This window comes from Piliocolobus tephrosceles, chromosome 5, assembly GCF_002776525.5.
Source record: "Piliocolobus tephrosceles isolate RC106 chromosome 5, ASM277652v3, whole genome shotgun sequence".
Classification (NCBI taxonomy): domain Eukaryota; kingdom Metazoa; phylum Chordata; class Mammalia; order Primates; family Cercopithecidae; genus Piliocolobus; species Piliocolobus tephrosceles.
In genome coordinates this window covers 165,729,675-165,744,628 of record NC_045438.1, presented here as the reverse complement: position 1 = coordinate 165,744,628, position 14,954 = coordinate 165,729,675, and the positions used below count along the sequence as shown (strand labels likewise).

At 43.1% G+C, this 14,954-nt stretch overlaps 1 protein-coding gene and 1 long non-coding RNA gene across 2 annotated transcripts in view; both read right to left on the bottom strand.

Annotated features, from left to right (window-relative positions):
- LOC111548637 overlaps positions 1-11,650 on the bottom strand; it is a 21,496-nt gene extending 9,846 nt beyond the window's left edge. Inside the window, exon 1 of the long non-coding RNA XR_002733486.2 lies at positions 11,228-11,650. This is a non-coding gene — a long non-coding RNA (uncharacterized LOC111548637). The remainder of the gene's footprint in view (positions 1-11,227) is intronic.
- A 1,527-nt stretch (positions 11,651-13,177) lies between these two features.
- MYLK4 (myosin light chain kinase family member 4) overlaps positions 13,178-14,954 on the bottom strand; it is a 104,357-nt gene continuing 102,580 nt past the window's right edge. Inside the window, exon 13 of the mRNA XM_023221062.2 lies at positions 13,178-14,040. The gene's annotated coding sequence lies outside the window, so the exon portion shown is untranslated. The remainder of the gene's footprint in view (positions 14,041-14,954) is intronic.

Genomic DNA, 14,954 nt, shown 5'->3' with positions numbered 1-14,954 from the left:
ATGGCCCAGGCTGGAGTGCAGTGGCCGGATCTCAGCTCACTGCAAGCTCCGCCTCCCGGGTTCCCGCCATTCTCCTGCCTTAGCCTCCAGAGTAACTGGGACTACAGGCGCCCGCCTCGTCGCCCGGCTAGTTTTTTGTATTTTCTATTAGAGACGGGGTTTCACCGTATTAGCCAGGATGGTCTCGATCTCCTGACCTCGTGATCCACCCGTCTCGGCCTCCCAAAGTGCTGGGATTACAGGCTTGAGCCACCACGCCCGGCCAAAACTGGTCATTCTAGAACTGAAAAGTTACAATAGCTGAAGTGAAAATTTAATGAGATGGGCTCAAAAATAGATCTGAATTGGTGACAGAACATGTCAGCAAACTGGGAAATAAATCAATTGAAATTACCCAGTCTGAGGAACAGAAGGAAAAATGAGTGAAGAAAAATGAACAGAGCTTCAGATATATGTGGAGATTGTTCAAGCATACCAACATATACTTAATGGGAGCCTGCCCGACCCGAGGGAGACAGAGAGAGAGAGGAGACAAGAAGAAATAATATTTAAAGAAATAATAGCCAAAAACTTCTAAAATTTGATGGAAAACATTAAGATACTCAAAAGACTTCATGTAGAATAAACTCAAAGAGATCCACACCTAGGAACATCACAATCAAGCTGCCAGAAGACAAAGACAAAGAATCTGGAATGCAGCAAGACAAGGCAAGCAACTCATCACATACACGTGATCCTCAGTAAGGTTAACAGCTGACTTATTTTCAGAAACCACCGAGTCTAGAAAGCAGTGAAATGGCATATTCAAAGTGCTGAAGGAAAAAGACTGTCAACCAAGAATTCTACATCTGGTGATCTGTGTATTGGAAAGTGTAAAACATTCCAAGATAAACAAAACTTGAGGGTATGTATTACTGGCCAAACTTCCCTATAAGAAATAATAAAGAGAATCCTTCAGGCTGAAATGAAAAGACACCAGACAGTAACTCAAATTTACATGAAGAAGTAAAGAACACCAATAGAGGTACATAGGTAAATATACTATCTCCTGATTTAAAAGATAGATGTGTAAAGTGATAATTATAAAACTATGTTAATGGGCTTATAGTATATAAAAACATATTAATAGTTTGCTTGATAATAAGAACATAAAAGAGTTGACATAGAGCTATTTGGTAGCAAAGATTTATTTATTAGTAAAATTAAGTTGATGTTAATCTAAAAGAGACTGTTGTAAGTCAAGGTGTTAATTGTAATCACCAGAAAAACCTCTAAGAAAATAATTCAGAAAATATAACTCAAACTGGCCAGGCATGGTGGCTCACACCTGTAATCCCAGCATTTTGGGAGGTCGAGGTGGGTGGATCCCCTGAGGTCAGGAGTTTGAGATCAGCCTGGCCAACATGGTGAAACTCCATCTCTACTAAAAATACAAAAATTAGCTGGGTGTGGTGGTGCACACCTGTAATCCCAGCTGTTCAGGAGGCTGAGGCAGAAGAATCACTTGAACCTGGGAGGTGGATGTTGCGGTAAGCTGAGATCACGCCACTGCACTCCAGCCTGGGTGACAGAGTGAGACTCTGTCTCAAAAAAAAAAAAAAAAAAAAAAGGAAAAGAAAGAAAATGTAGCTAAAACTTTGAGAAATCGAAATGGTGCACTAAAAAAAAAAAAATCTGTTTAATAAAAAATGAAATAGTAATAGAGAAATAGAGGAGGGAAGTGATATGACATGTGGAAAACGAATAGTCAAATGACAGATGTATAACCTGCTTTACCAGTACTGACATTAAATGCAAAGGTATTCCATACTCCAGTTAGAAGGTGGATGTTGGCAGAATGACATTTTAAAAAGTACGATTACCTATATGCTGTCTGGAAGTGGCAAACTTTAGATTAAAAGTCAGTTTGCATGAAAAAATATACATACAAACAGTTACCCAAAGAAAACTGGAGTGGCTATGCCATTATTAGACAAAATAGACTTTAAGACATAAATTTTTGCTAGAAAAACAAAGGACTTTTCTTAATCATAAAGGGGTCAATCCATCAGGAAGACAACAATTATAATTTATATATGCGTAACAGTAAAATTCCAAAATTTCCATGTGGATACATATGGAGAACAGAAACATACAGAATTGAAAGGAGAAACAATTCACAATAACAGTTGGCAAGTTCAACATGCCATATAAGAAAGACAATACACTGTTTAAAGACAGAGAGTCCATGTACCATATATACCCTCTAAAACTTATCTTTTTTGTTTCCCTGGGTGTCTCTGTACTGTTACTATACAATAGTTACCAATCACTAATAAAAATGCTGTTAAGTTCCTGTGCAATATAAACTACTATATAAAGGCTAAGCAATAAACCATTTACTACTTACTCTGAGCAAATGGAAACCTCATTTTGCCAATATAAACAAGACCTCCTCTTATCCTATACTTTACAGTGGTATTATTTTGAAAATCACAAGTCCCAATAGATTGTCACAACAGGAACAAGCATTATCTGATTTGTTCCTCTTTATGGTATTAATGTTCTAATATTGTGAAGCACCTTAACCAAGCAACATTTGATGTTTTAAAAAACATTTGGATGTTAGCCACATTTGTAAGACAGCACAGCCTAGAGCAATAGAACTATTGAGTGAGGCAGAAGGAAAGTGAAAACTTGCAGCACAAGAGTGACCAAGACTGTGGAATCTGACTTAAGGGAAGTTGGCAGAAGGTAAGTTTGGCAGGGTAGCCAAAACCCTGTTTCATCTTGGAAATCTGTGAGCTACTGCACACAAGACAAGCTGCTAAGTCAATCATGAAGCAATAAGATTTGGGACAAATAGGGAGGTGAAAGAATTTTTTTTTTTTAACTATTTTAAAAGCATTTCTAAAAGCAGACCATACATGATCTTTTGAAACCTTAGGAATACTTCATCATTTTTTGAAATATAAAGTTCAATTTTATTAAACATATGGGTTAGCTTGAAATTATCCAGAATATTAAAATTAATTTGAAAATAATTAAAATTCAGAAAAACTTCAGGTGTGCGTCCAAGTTCTGGGTAGCATTAATATGATATAAAAATTGCTGAGAAAATTTACAGTGAACAGGTGCGTGAAATAATTGAGGGGGAAAAAGTTCAGACATTAATTAGCAAGAATTATGAATTTTCATGTTAGGTTGTTCTCGAGTTGATGTATTTTAAAGCATATATATATATAAAGGAAATATTTTTAAATTGTGGATACACATGGAAAACAAGACATTATTCATAATATTCTGTACTTTTGTTATCAATCACCTGATGAGACATGGAAAGAAGAAAAATGTCTAAATCAAAAGAAAAAATCATTCTAAACAGTTTGGAAGTTTATTCAATAAGTCTTGCTAGTAGTGTTGAAATGTTCTCATTTCAAATTCAGCAAAATAAAGACACGCACTCAAAGAATGCCTCTGTTGAGACTTGGGGGGGAATGGGATAACTATGCCAAAAATAATACCCTAATTTCTGTACTCAAAGAATTTATGGTGGGGAGGGAAGCCAGGTCAAAATTAAAAAGCATAATATTAGAAAATAATGTGACAAATGCTATGAAAGAAACATATATTAATAGAAGATGTGACAAGGGCATCAGGACTTTACCCTGAGTTGGGAAGGATGGTGCGATTTGGGTGTTTGTCAGGTAAGATTAATGGAAAATATTTTAGACAAAGAGAAGAGGATATGTAAGGCTTGAGAATTATAAACAAGCCTATTGTACTGATGTTGTCAGGATTTGACAATACTCAGAAGAGTACCTCCATAACAAAAAGGCGGGCAAGACATTGGAACTAGGCTGTGGAAATAAGTTGGAAAGACTTTGAGAAAAGTATTAGTGAAACTTTGAAGAGACTTGAAGAGTGTTTCATGACATCTTAATGATCTTTGAGGAGGTTGTGAGTGAGAGTTTGAAGAAAAGGAAAATTTTATTTGAAACTGGTGAAAAAAGGGTTTTTGTTATATTGGTGGTAGAAAGTTTAGCAACACTGTCACCTGTAATAATAGGCAAATGAGAAAATTTACCTAATTAATTGTGTGATCTAACTAAGGATGTTTCCAGAGAGTGCTGAAAGCCTTCCAGGTTTCTTTTTGCTGCTTATAATGAAATGTGAGAAGAAAGAGATAAGCTAAAGGAAGGACTTTTGAAGAAAAAATAATTTTTAAGAAATTCCATCCTCTAGGGACAATGATGCTACAATTAAGAAATGACTTCCAGGTAAAGATCAAATCCAGGACACTAAAGAAAACATGGTCTAAACATGAACCTGAGAATTCAAAATTATTTGTTAAGACCTCAGAAATATTCAAGACGGTGCATTAGAGAATTATTCAGTCAAACAACAGGGCTTCTAAGGTGTTTAAGGGTATTGGCCCTCAACAGGCCCAGCAGAAGCCCAATGTAAACAAGAGCTTATCTTGAATGGTGAGTGTAGTCCTTGTCTAATGAAGTGAACCCCAGTAAAATTCACAGGAGGTCTAGAAAGTTTTGATTTGTGTTACTTGAAGCACCACCAGTTTGCTTCACAGTCAACGTTGACATGGTCAACGACCGCAAAGAGAAAAGAGGCCTTTGTCCTCCCAAACTTCCACCAGCAGGAAGTAAGTTGAGAAACCTACACCACCGCACACATAGACTAGCCTTCATGGAAAAGGGGGAATGACTCAGAAGGTGAAAGCAAGGGTCCAGAGGGTGGATCCAGGAGTAGGTGACTGTCCCTTGCATGGAGAGGGACATGTGTCATTGGTGAGCTGGGGATACACGATGATCACTGACCTACAAAGTAGTCCCCAGTGATTCTCACTTCCTGTTATTCTTACCTTGTGTAGTCCCCTCCCACACTGAACAGGGCATTGTGGAGATTAGAAAGTGTGACGGCTGCTTGGGGGGAGGACATAAAAACGGTTGAGATTCTTGTCTTACTGTCTCCTCGATCACTCATTCTGAGAAGCCAGCTATCACACGATCAGCCCTATGGAGAGGTCCGCCTGGTGAGGAACGGAGGCCTCCTGCCAACCATCTCAGCATCAGTTTGCCAGCTCTGCAAGCGAGCCATCTGGGAAATGGATCCTCCTGTCTCAGTCACGGTCTTTGCTGGCACTAGTTGTGGTAACGAGAAATAACACTGCAAATTGGTTTGAAACCTTTATTAGTGCCTGAATATTCTAAACGCATTCAAATTCAAAATTTCAGCAATCATGGTGTCTGAAAAGATCCACATCTATAGGCCAACTTGGGCTAGGGATGCCGTATTAGGACCCTGCTGGAGGCCTAGGATATTGTTTCTGTGTCTTTAGCGTGGAGCGGGGTGGGAAACATGTGGCAAATGACATTGAAAAGTAAGGCCAACTGCATGATCTTAAACATGACGCTAAGGAATTCAACATTTTTTGAGCCTGAGTTTCTAACCTTTAAAGTTATCTGATTAGATTTGTGTTTTAGAAATGAAAAGATCATCAGTGTGGAGGAGATTGGAGATTGTAAAGACAGGAGTCCAGTACACCAATGATGAAGTCCAGCAGGATCTATGAAGTATGAGTGTGTTCCCGTCAGGGCCCCCAACCACACAATGAGGGATGAGGGATGGAGAGGAAGGAGCCAGACAGTTACTTAAGGAGGGTATTTGCTCATCACCAGTTCAGCTCTCCTCAGAAAATTGCAGGACCTTAGTTTTAAGAGAAATGGGAACTCAGAAGGGCCAGTCCTCTGGAAGGGATGGCCATGGCCCTAGATCCTTCCTTGCTGCCTCATAGGTTCTTGAGGGGCTTGCATGGTCAGACTGTTAAGAGTGACAGCAGGTGCTCATGTGGAATCATTCTGCGGTGACTCATGGGTGCCAGCTGACTCTAGAAAGCGGACAGGCACCATGGGTAAAGGGCAGGGATTCAGAGAGGCCTGGCGGGCTTTCCAAGATGTGAATTTTGGGGGAACAAGCCTTCACGGGAGCAAAGGAAGAGGAAGGAGATTTGTGGCCCATTCTCAGGGACTTGTGTGTTCCTCAACCAGCTACCTGAGGGTCCAAAAGGCAGAGCTGAAGAGCTTTCTTTAGGAAGGATTGTGCGAGGTGCTGTGGCAAACAGAATGAGTTTGTACATGGTTTGTTATAAAATGCCCTGGCACAGAAGTTAGTTAGCATTTAAAGAATGTCAACCTCATCAAGAACGTACACTCTAGCCATTGGTAGGTAGCATCTAAAACTAGCATAAGCAGACTGGGTTATATAATCTCATCTTCTCTCCTTATGTCTAACACTGGAAAATTCTAAAAAATAGTTTTTTTAATTTGTGAAATATTAATTGTGTTTAAAGAGTGTGGATGGGCTAGAAATGTTGTACAGATACCTGCACCCTGGAATGAAGAATACAAATGTAATAATAATAATAATATAATTCTAGGATAATAAGAATCTAGCAAACTCAGGAGCCTATAGTCTTGGGAGAGGTCCCAGGCCTTAGAATTCCATTGAGTCCTATGTCCAGTCATTTATAGAGGATGCTGTTATCTGATCCTACTAGACAGGCAGCTGGACTTTGTGATCAGAATTGCAAGCTTCACTCAAAACAAATAGTGCCACAGCTGTGTCACCTGGAACTTATTAAAAAGGAAGAGTCTGAGGCCCCACCCAGAACTTCTGAATCAGAATCTTTTCATTAGCAAGATCCACAGGTGATTCTTATGCACATTAAAGTGTGAGAAACTGTTTCTAGTGGATAAAGGGCATGAGCTTTTAGATCAGACTGACTAGGTGAAAATTTCAGTTCCTCTACTGATTTGCTATACGTCCTTGGGTCTGTTACTTAACTTCACTCTCAGGGGCTTATTTGTAAATTGGGTTTAACTGTCTTGCTGGCTTGTTAGTATTAAAGGAGGTGATATGGAGAAAGAGCTTAGAAACATCATCAGGTACTTAAATATCAGTAGCTATTAGTGATTTGATAAATAATATCCTAGTATAATTTAGTAGAATATGAGAGAGAGTGCAGGCTATCATTAGGGCTGACCCAGCCATGAGGTATGAATTGGTGACTGAGAAAAACATGGTCTCCTGAGTGGATGGGGCAGGAGTCAACCTTTCATGCAAGATGCTGTCAGAGGGGGCTAAAAGAGCCAGAGAGCGGGGGCCTCACTAGGCTCCCCCAGCAGCTTGTCTAACTGTGGCTGTCCTGGCTACTCCTCATCTGGGTGTGTGGCAGAAGTCAGCCTGCAGAATTCAACCTTGCTCTTATTGTACCAAACACCACCTAGCAGGCAGGTGATGGGGGCTGGGGGGAGATCTGTTGCCTTCACTTCTCATAGCTCTGGAGAAGATTCTAATAGTTGTGATGGCCGGTTGACTGGGTCTGTCTGAGCAAGGCTGAGTGCTGGGCACGTCTGCACTTCTGCCTGGCTTATGCATGCAGTGTTAGCCGACGGGGACTCCAGGAAACACAGCATCGCTGTTCCCTTGAGGGCCTGCCTCTTGCAGGATGCCAGGAAGCCGCACCCTCGTCAGGGGGAGCTGTGTCTCTCAGGGTGGACCCGGGAAGTGGCAGGGAGGTGCCCAGGCGGTGGGGGTGTATCCTGCCAGAAGAGCCCATTCTGTCTCACACACTGGATGCTAGACTTGTATTAGAATATTTTGGAGGTCCCTAGAAATAGGCAGGTGAGCTGTGAGGTCCTGAGCCAGCTAGATTCAGATGAGTATCTTTCATGAGACCCGATGTCCCCACAGTGCTGTCTGGAGACCGCTGATTACAAGCTCTTGGAAAAACCCTGAATTAGGAGTGGGAGAGAGAAATGACTGAAGGGTGAGGACCGAGAACCATTCTTCCTGATGGCTCAGGATCTCAGGGTAGGGCTGGTGTCCTGTTTCCAAACGGGGAGTGGGAAGGCGAGCGGTGAAGGGGTTCAGCGCCCTCCCTGTGTGGACGTGGTGAGGGAGACCCCCCATCCACCTGACCCCGGAGAGGCCAGGAAGGGCCAGGGAGGAAGAAGATGGCTGATGCCTCTCTCTCAGTCGCAGGCTCTGAAACTCCAGCACTGAGAATATGCTCCCGGGAAAGGATGTGGTCATCTGCTGGGAACTGCACCAATAATGGAGGGAGGGCCAAGGTTTCCTCACTTTGGCGAAGAAATCAGAATGCCTCACCTAGAAGTTTAGTGGCAAAAGACTACATTCAAGACGAGATTGCTTCATGTGGGAACACAAAGCCCCGTCCCTCCCTAAGGCTTGCAGTATGGGCAATGGAAAATCCAGCAGGCCTGCCTCAAGCCCTGCCAGGGTTGGGGGGTCTTGTTGCCGCTGGGAGAGCTGGCCACTGCTGGGCTGAGAGGGGAGTGTTGGCCTCGATCCAGGTGTCAACCACAGACTCACGTGCAGGCCTGGGAGAGAACAGACCCATCTCCAGACAAGAAACATGCCCAGAAAGCAATCATGGGGCCTGTGGTGGCTGCTTTTTACTGAGGTCCTTCAGTGTTGGGACTTTTGAAGCAGACACTTTTCAGCATTTAAGGAATAATCACTAATAGACATGAAAGGAGTTGAATTGCTACTAATTGCCTTAATAATTTATTAAACATCCTCTGAAACTAGACACTACATAAATCTCGGTCAATATTTTTGTATTAATAGGGGGGAAAAAAGCCACCCTGAACCTTGTCTTGGTACATTGGAACCATCATGTCTTCAAATTAGAGTCGTTCTTCCCCAACGTGGTTGGCCAGTGTCACCGTGGACTGTGCTGGGGCCCCTGTAAGTGTGAGGCTCTTTTAGGTAGCTTGGGTTCTGAATGACACAGGAATTAACATGTTAGACCTGAAGTAAAGGAGTTTGCATTGTATTTGCCAAGTCCACGTCTGACATGGTTTGGCTCTGTGTCCCTGCCCAAATCTCCTGTTGAATTGTAATCCCCAGTGTTGGAGGAGGGGCGTGGTGGGAGGTGACTGGGTCATGGGGGTGGATTCCCCCCTTGCTGTTCTCGTGATAGTGAGTGAGTTCTCACGAGATCTGGTGGTCTGAAAGTGTGTAGCACCTCCCTCTTCGCGCTCTCTCTCTCTCTGCCTGCTCTGGCCGTGTGAAGGCTGTGCCTGCTTCCCCTTCACCTTCTTCTATGGAGTTGTAAGTTTCCTGAGGCCTCCTCAGAAGCAGAAGCCTGCACAGCTTCTGCTGCTTCTTATCAGAACCATGAGCTGATAAAACCTCTTTTCTTCATAAATTACCCAATCTCAGGTAGTTCTTCATAGCAATGCAAGAATGGACTAATACAATGTCTTTGAGTGATTGAGCCCATTAATCAAAAGATAAATAAGGTCCATGTTTATTCTTCAATATAATACACATACATGATTGCTATACATCCTTATAAAGCAAAGAAAAACAGCCAAATGAAACTGTGTTCAGAAATTTAAAATAGACATGATAGACACAATCACCACGTTATGAATCCTTTTTTTAAATTTCTTATCAACACCAATAAACCTAGTCAGAAAGACTCACTGACATCCATCAGCTGAGACGACAGCAAAACACACATTAGGTAACATATGAACGCCCACACAGCAGATGCTTTCTGCTCTTCTGAATGGGTAGCAGTGGTTGAGTTATAAGCCTTCATGGAAGGTGAAACTGCCCATAGAAAGACCACTTATACAAAGCACAGCCCACTAAAATGGAGTAAAAAGAAATATAGAACACTTCTAATTGAGAAACTGCAGACTCCAAGCTATGTAAGAAAATCATCTTACTCCAGGAACCCAACATCTAATAAACCCAGCACCCACTTCCCTTTAGGACAGATGGAAAGTTGCCTCCTGGTAAGAAAATTTCTTAATCTCAAAAAGGCTTTCAGGGAGCACGGTGATGGATAAGAAGACAAACTTGGATTCTAACTTAAGAAAAAGGAAAGAAGTAAAAAAATGTAAAAGAGAGTGCAGAAGCAAAGGCGAAGCTTTGCGGACATTGAGAAGTGGGCCGTGGTGATGCCTCAGCGCACAGGGACGACAGGAAGGCCAGGGCACAGGAGGGAACCGAGTCCGGGGACCACAGCCCTCCGGGGCCTGATGCTGCCTCTCACTTGTGCTTTTACAGGTGGATTTTCAACCGGGGTTCTGTCATTTGGCCCCCAGCACACACTAACCCAGCACACGCATGCACATTGGCACCCCCTGCTGGGTGGTTGGGGGAGGGGCAGAGGAAGCAGAAGGGACAAAAAAGGAATGAAATAAAGAGCAAATTCTGTTCCTAGTATCGAATCCATATTTTGATTCTTAAAAGAGAAAAAAATTGCTAAGCTAATTTCCACAAAAGGGATAAAAATTAAGTATTCACACATCTTTCCAAACATACATCAAAGCAAGCCACAACAATGGCCACATGCCTACTTACATTTTTGAGGAAAGAAAGCAAATTAACATCAAGTTAGACAAAATAACTGAAAACAAACTTATGGCACTCAACAGACATAAGTATTACCAGCTTCAACCTAGAAACTGTTTCCCCAAGTTGGTTCAGGTGAGTCTCTTCCAAAGTTTCTAATGTAACAAATGGGGACATGTGCCCTCCTCGCCCTGATTTTTAAATAGCAACAGATTCTGGGTAAGTGTTGGTGTCTTCCAAATTACCAACGTGGCCTGCCTTCTCCTTAATAATTTGTGGGGTTTATTTCTCTCCAGGCAGTGGGAAGTGCCACATCGGTGCTTAATTTCCTCCATTTGCTAAAGAAAGTGGGAACTGCTTAGTGAGTGAGCAAAGCCATAGCATCCATTAAGAGGGTGGAGGAGAAATACAGCCTCCCAAATCCTAATGACCTGCTGGAAAAATCTCCATAGCCCTGGTCTAGTCAAACTCAGCTTTTCTACGTCCATGCTCGCATCTGGCTTGATTCCTTGGCTTTGCAAACCCCCTTTTCCCATTAGAGCAGCAGTCTACCTAGTTACCAGCTCTCGCTGGAGCAGCCACACAAGGACATGGAGCAGGGGCGGGATGAACACTAGACTGATAATCTCCCATTTCAAGTAACTCTAGACTGTAATCATCAACTCTGCAATGCAAACTACCCTCAGCACTCATATAAAAGGCACCCTGCTGGCATGGAGATGCCGTCCCATTCCAAATGTGGAAATTTAACTACAGAATCAAACAAGATCCATTTTCAAAGTAGAGTCTCCTTTCTAAACCTCAAAACAAAACAAAAATCACGCCCACTCACTGCAGGGTCATCCGTGGATTCACTTGGCAAAGAAATCATGCCTGTATTTGGCCTGAGCTGTCTCTTCCATGTGTGGCAGGGTCTGGGGACAGTTTATCTGCCAACGTGAGTCAGAAGGGAAGGTGGATGCAAATTGCACGTCGTGCAAAAGATCTCATGCTCGATTTGGTAGAGAATGCACACCACAGGACAGAAAACGCCCTTCCACAAGGGGCTTCAAATCAGACCCTCGTGTCCTGTTTAGCACTTGAGTGAATGCCAGCTCTCTGTGGTCTAACTAAGTATTAATGCATGCACTGGCTTGTATTTTTCCAGCCTCAATGAATAGCATCAGCTAAAGATAGCATAGTAATATAACACTGCAGTCACAGGGTTTTGTGTGTGTGTGTGTGTGTGTGTGTGCGTGTTTTAAGGAAACTAAATTAAACATTTGAAGCATAGTCACATAACAAGAACATAAGAAACCAAACTTGGATAAATGCAAGGCCAAAGGAGAAAAAGAAATGCATCATAATGTAAGATCAAAGGCTAGAAAGGAGTCAGTTTTATAACTAGCATGACCACAAAATTTGCATGTGGCCTTCACCAAATCACACATTTCCTGCTGTCTCTACTTCCTCCTTATCTTAAAGATGAGAGTAAGGATGTTGCCCACATTCATGGCATGCCGTAAGGAAGGATTCCTTAGGTGGATCTGAGACTTAATGGGGGAAAGCTGATGCAAAGTAAAACGGCCATCCCTGATGAGGCTACCAAGTAATTCTTATACCTTTCATTGCTATTGTGACAACAGGAGTTTAGAAGGACAGATGGATAATAACAAAGGCATTGGCCGGGCGCGGTGGCTCACGCCTGCAATCCCAGCACTTTGGGAGGCCGAGGTGGGGGGATCACAAGGTCAAGAGATTGAGACCATCCTGGCCAACATGGTGAAACCCCATGTCTACGAAAAATACAAAAATCAGCCACGCGCGCTGGCGCGCGCCTGTAATCCCAGCTACTCGGGAGGTTGCAGGAGAATCGCTTGAACCGGGGAGGCGGAGGGTGCAGTGAGCCGAGATGGCGCCACTGCACTCCAGCCTCGCGACAAAGCGAGACTCCGTCTGAAAACACACACACACACACACACACACACACACACACACACAAAGAATAAAGGCATTAACACAGCTGATTCAACGCAACAGTTATTTGGAAACGGAAAATGTGAGGAAAGTTCATGAAGCTGGGTGGTGAGCTTGGAGGTGAGCAGGTATTGGGAATTTTGTGGGGCTTTTCCTTGCCTCTCCCTCATGTGGAAACGACACAGTCGTTTCGCTCTTTTTTTTTTTTTTTTTTTTTTTTTTTTTGGGACGGAGTCTTGCTCTGTCGCCCAGGCTGGAGTGCAGTGGTGCAATCTCAGCTCACTGCAAAGCTCCGCCCCCTGGGTTCCAGCCATTCTCCTGCCTCAGCCACTCCAGTAGCTGGGACTACAGGCGCCGCCACCTCGCCCGGCTAGTTTTTTGTATTTTTTAGTAGAGACGGGGTTTCACCGTGTTAGCCAGGATGGTCTCGATCTCCTGACCTCGTGATCCACCCGTCTCGGCCTCCCAAAGTGCTGGGATTACAGGCTTGAGCCACCGCGCCCGGCCTCGTTTCGCTCTTTAAAGCCCAGTGCCTTTCTGGGCCCCATAAGCTATCTACAGTAGGGCCATTTCCCTTCTTCCATATCTGCTGTGAAATGGCACATGGACTAGGCAGAGGAACCTTCCAACTGGAACATTCCAACATTCGCACGTCCAGCAGGTGAACTCGCAGAGTTGCCGTCACCTCTGGTGTCCGACTGCGATTTCTTTACCCCCACTGAGTCCCGTGAGACAGGACTTGGTCTTTGTCAATGTTTGTTTGTGTTTACCCAGAAGCTTGAAGGTTACTTCCCAAGTCACTTCAACATTGAAAGCTCAGTGCTGTCTTGCTCCTGGAGGTGCAGATCCGTCTCTTTTCGCTGACAACTGGGGCTTGAGGAAACCTCTTGTGGCTGTTGACATTATTCCAAAGGTCAGAATTTCAAAGACCAACCATAAGCAGATACTTTTCGCATCACCTCTCAAAACCAATGTGTTTTGTGGGGATGAACTGTCAGTCAGAAGGGTGCAGGGAGTATAGATGTGAAAAACAGAATCAGCTACTTGGAAGAAAACGCACTTCCGGGACAAGTAAGAATAAAGGAAAGACACAGGGGCTGATGCCTCTTGTTGGAGAATTCAAAGACGGCTTCTGTTCCAGCAAGGAAATTATTTATCCATTGTAGTCACATGACCGTAGACCAAATCAAAATGACAGAGTCTGAGAAACTACGTCTTCAAGGGGGCATGGGAGTTAGAATTCTTTCTGGCCATCTAATTGCCCCTTCAAAAGGCATAGTCTAATGGCTAGAAGTAGCTTCCTCCCTCCAAATGCATCCTCCAGTTTTAAAATCTCCGACAAATCTCAAGTGTCATGGCTGTAGTCGTCTGAGAAATAGCAGACACAATGCACCCCCTGCCCCAGTGACTAAGATCAAAACAAATTTTTTAGAAGTAAAAAATCTCAAGATGGCAGGGAACATCTTCCCAGCGTCACTACCACCGGGTGCAGGGATGTGTCTGCGACCTGAGAGCAGACCGCGGCGCTGGGCGTCCCTCTGAACGCAGCAGAGGAACTCCAGTTCAAGTTCAAATTCAGGGTCGAGGGCTCCCCCTGCTAAGACTGCCAATCATCATAGGGGTCAAGGCATCAGAACTGCTGATTTTTCAAAAAATTTTCTCGAAGCAGCAGCAACCGCAGCAGTTTTCCTGCAAAGCAAACAAAATATGAATCTTGTTAATTCAGCAGGGCTTTTAAAATTATAATTAGCTGGTTGTGCCCCTTAGGAAAACCACAGATGATTTTTTTTTAATAATGTATGTGTGCATGTGAGCGGGGAAAAAAAAGAAATCTCTTGATGGATTCCACCACTTACCAGAGTTGGGCTTTTTAATTTTTAGTTTGTGCAAGATATATTTTTTTCTTTCCAACTTTTATTTTAGGTTCAAGGGGTACATGTGCAGGTTAGTTACATGGGTAAATTTGTGCAAGATATTTTAGGACTACTGGCAATATTGAAGGACAAGGCCTCTTTGTTTCACCTGAAGTCCAGCCGCTCCATCCATCTGGTCAGCTTGATCCCAGCATCAAAGTGAGATTGTGGCCTCAGGTATGGGGACATTTCCATGTGCTTTATGACCATGTCTGACCTGGGGCCCGCACACAGCTACCTGCCATCATTCCTGTGGATCTGAGGAGTACCCTAAATTTATATCCCATAAGTTGGCAAAAGATACGACAGAGGTAACCAGAAACAAAATGCCACCAGGTTGATTTTGGGAATGTTTCCTCTGACAAATTGCAGGAGATGTATATGCTTCGGTTGACATTGTGAATTATGCCTTATTTATCGGCCTGGAACTTTTTCTTTTTCCACAGGAATAATCTTCAACCACCAGATTTTTAAAATCAATATTATCTCAAATTTGGTTTCCGTCATAATACATCCTGCCATAAACCCATCTCATCCTGACAGGGAATATGATTGTGAAGAATAATCTTTTTTTTTTTTTTCTAACTTCTCAAATGATGCTGCTCCCAGAGTTGAAATCTTACATTAAGTTTTATTTATTTGTTTATTTAAAGTAGGAAGGTAGGCGGGACATGGTGGCTCTTATTCCTG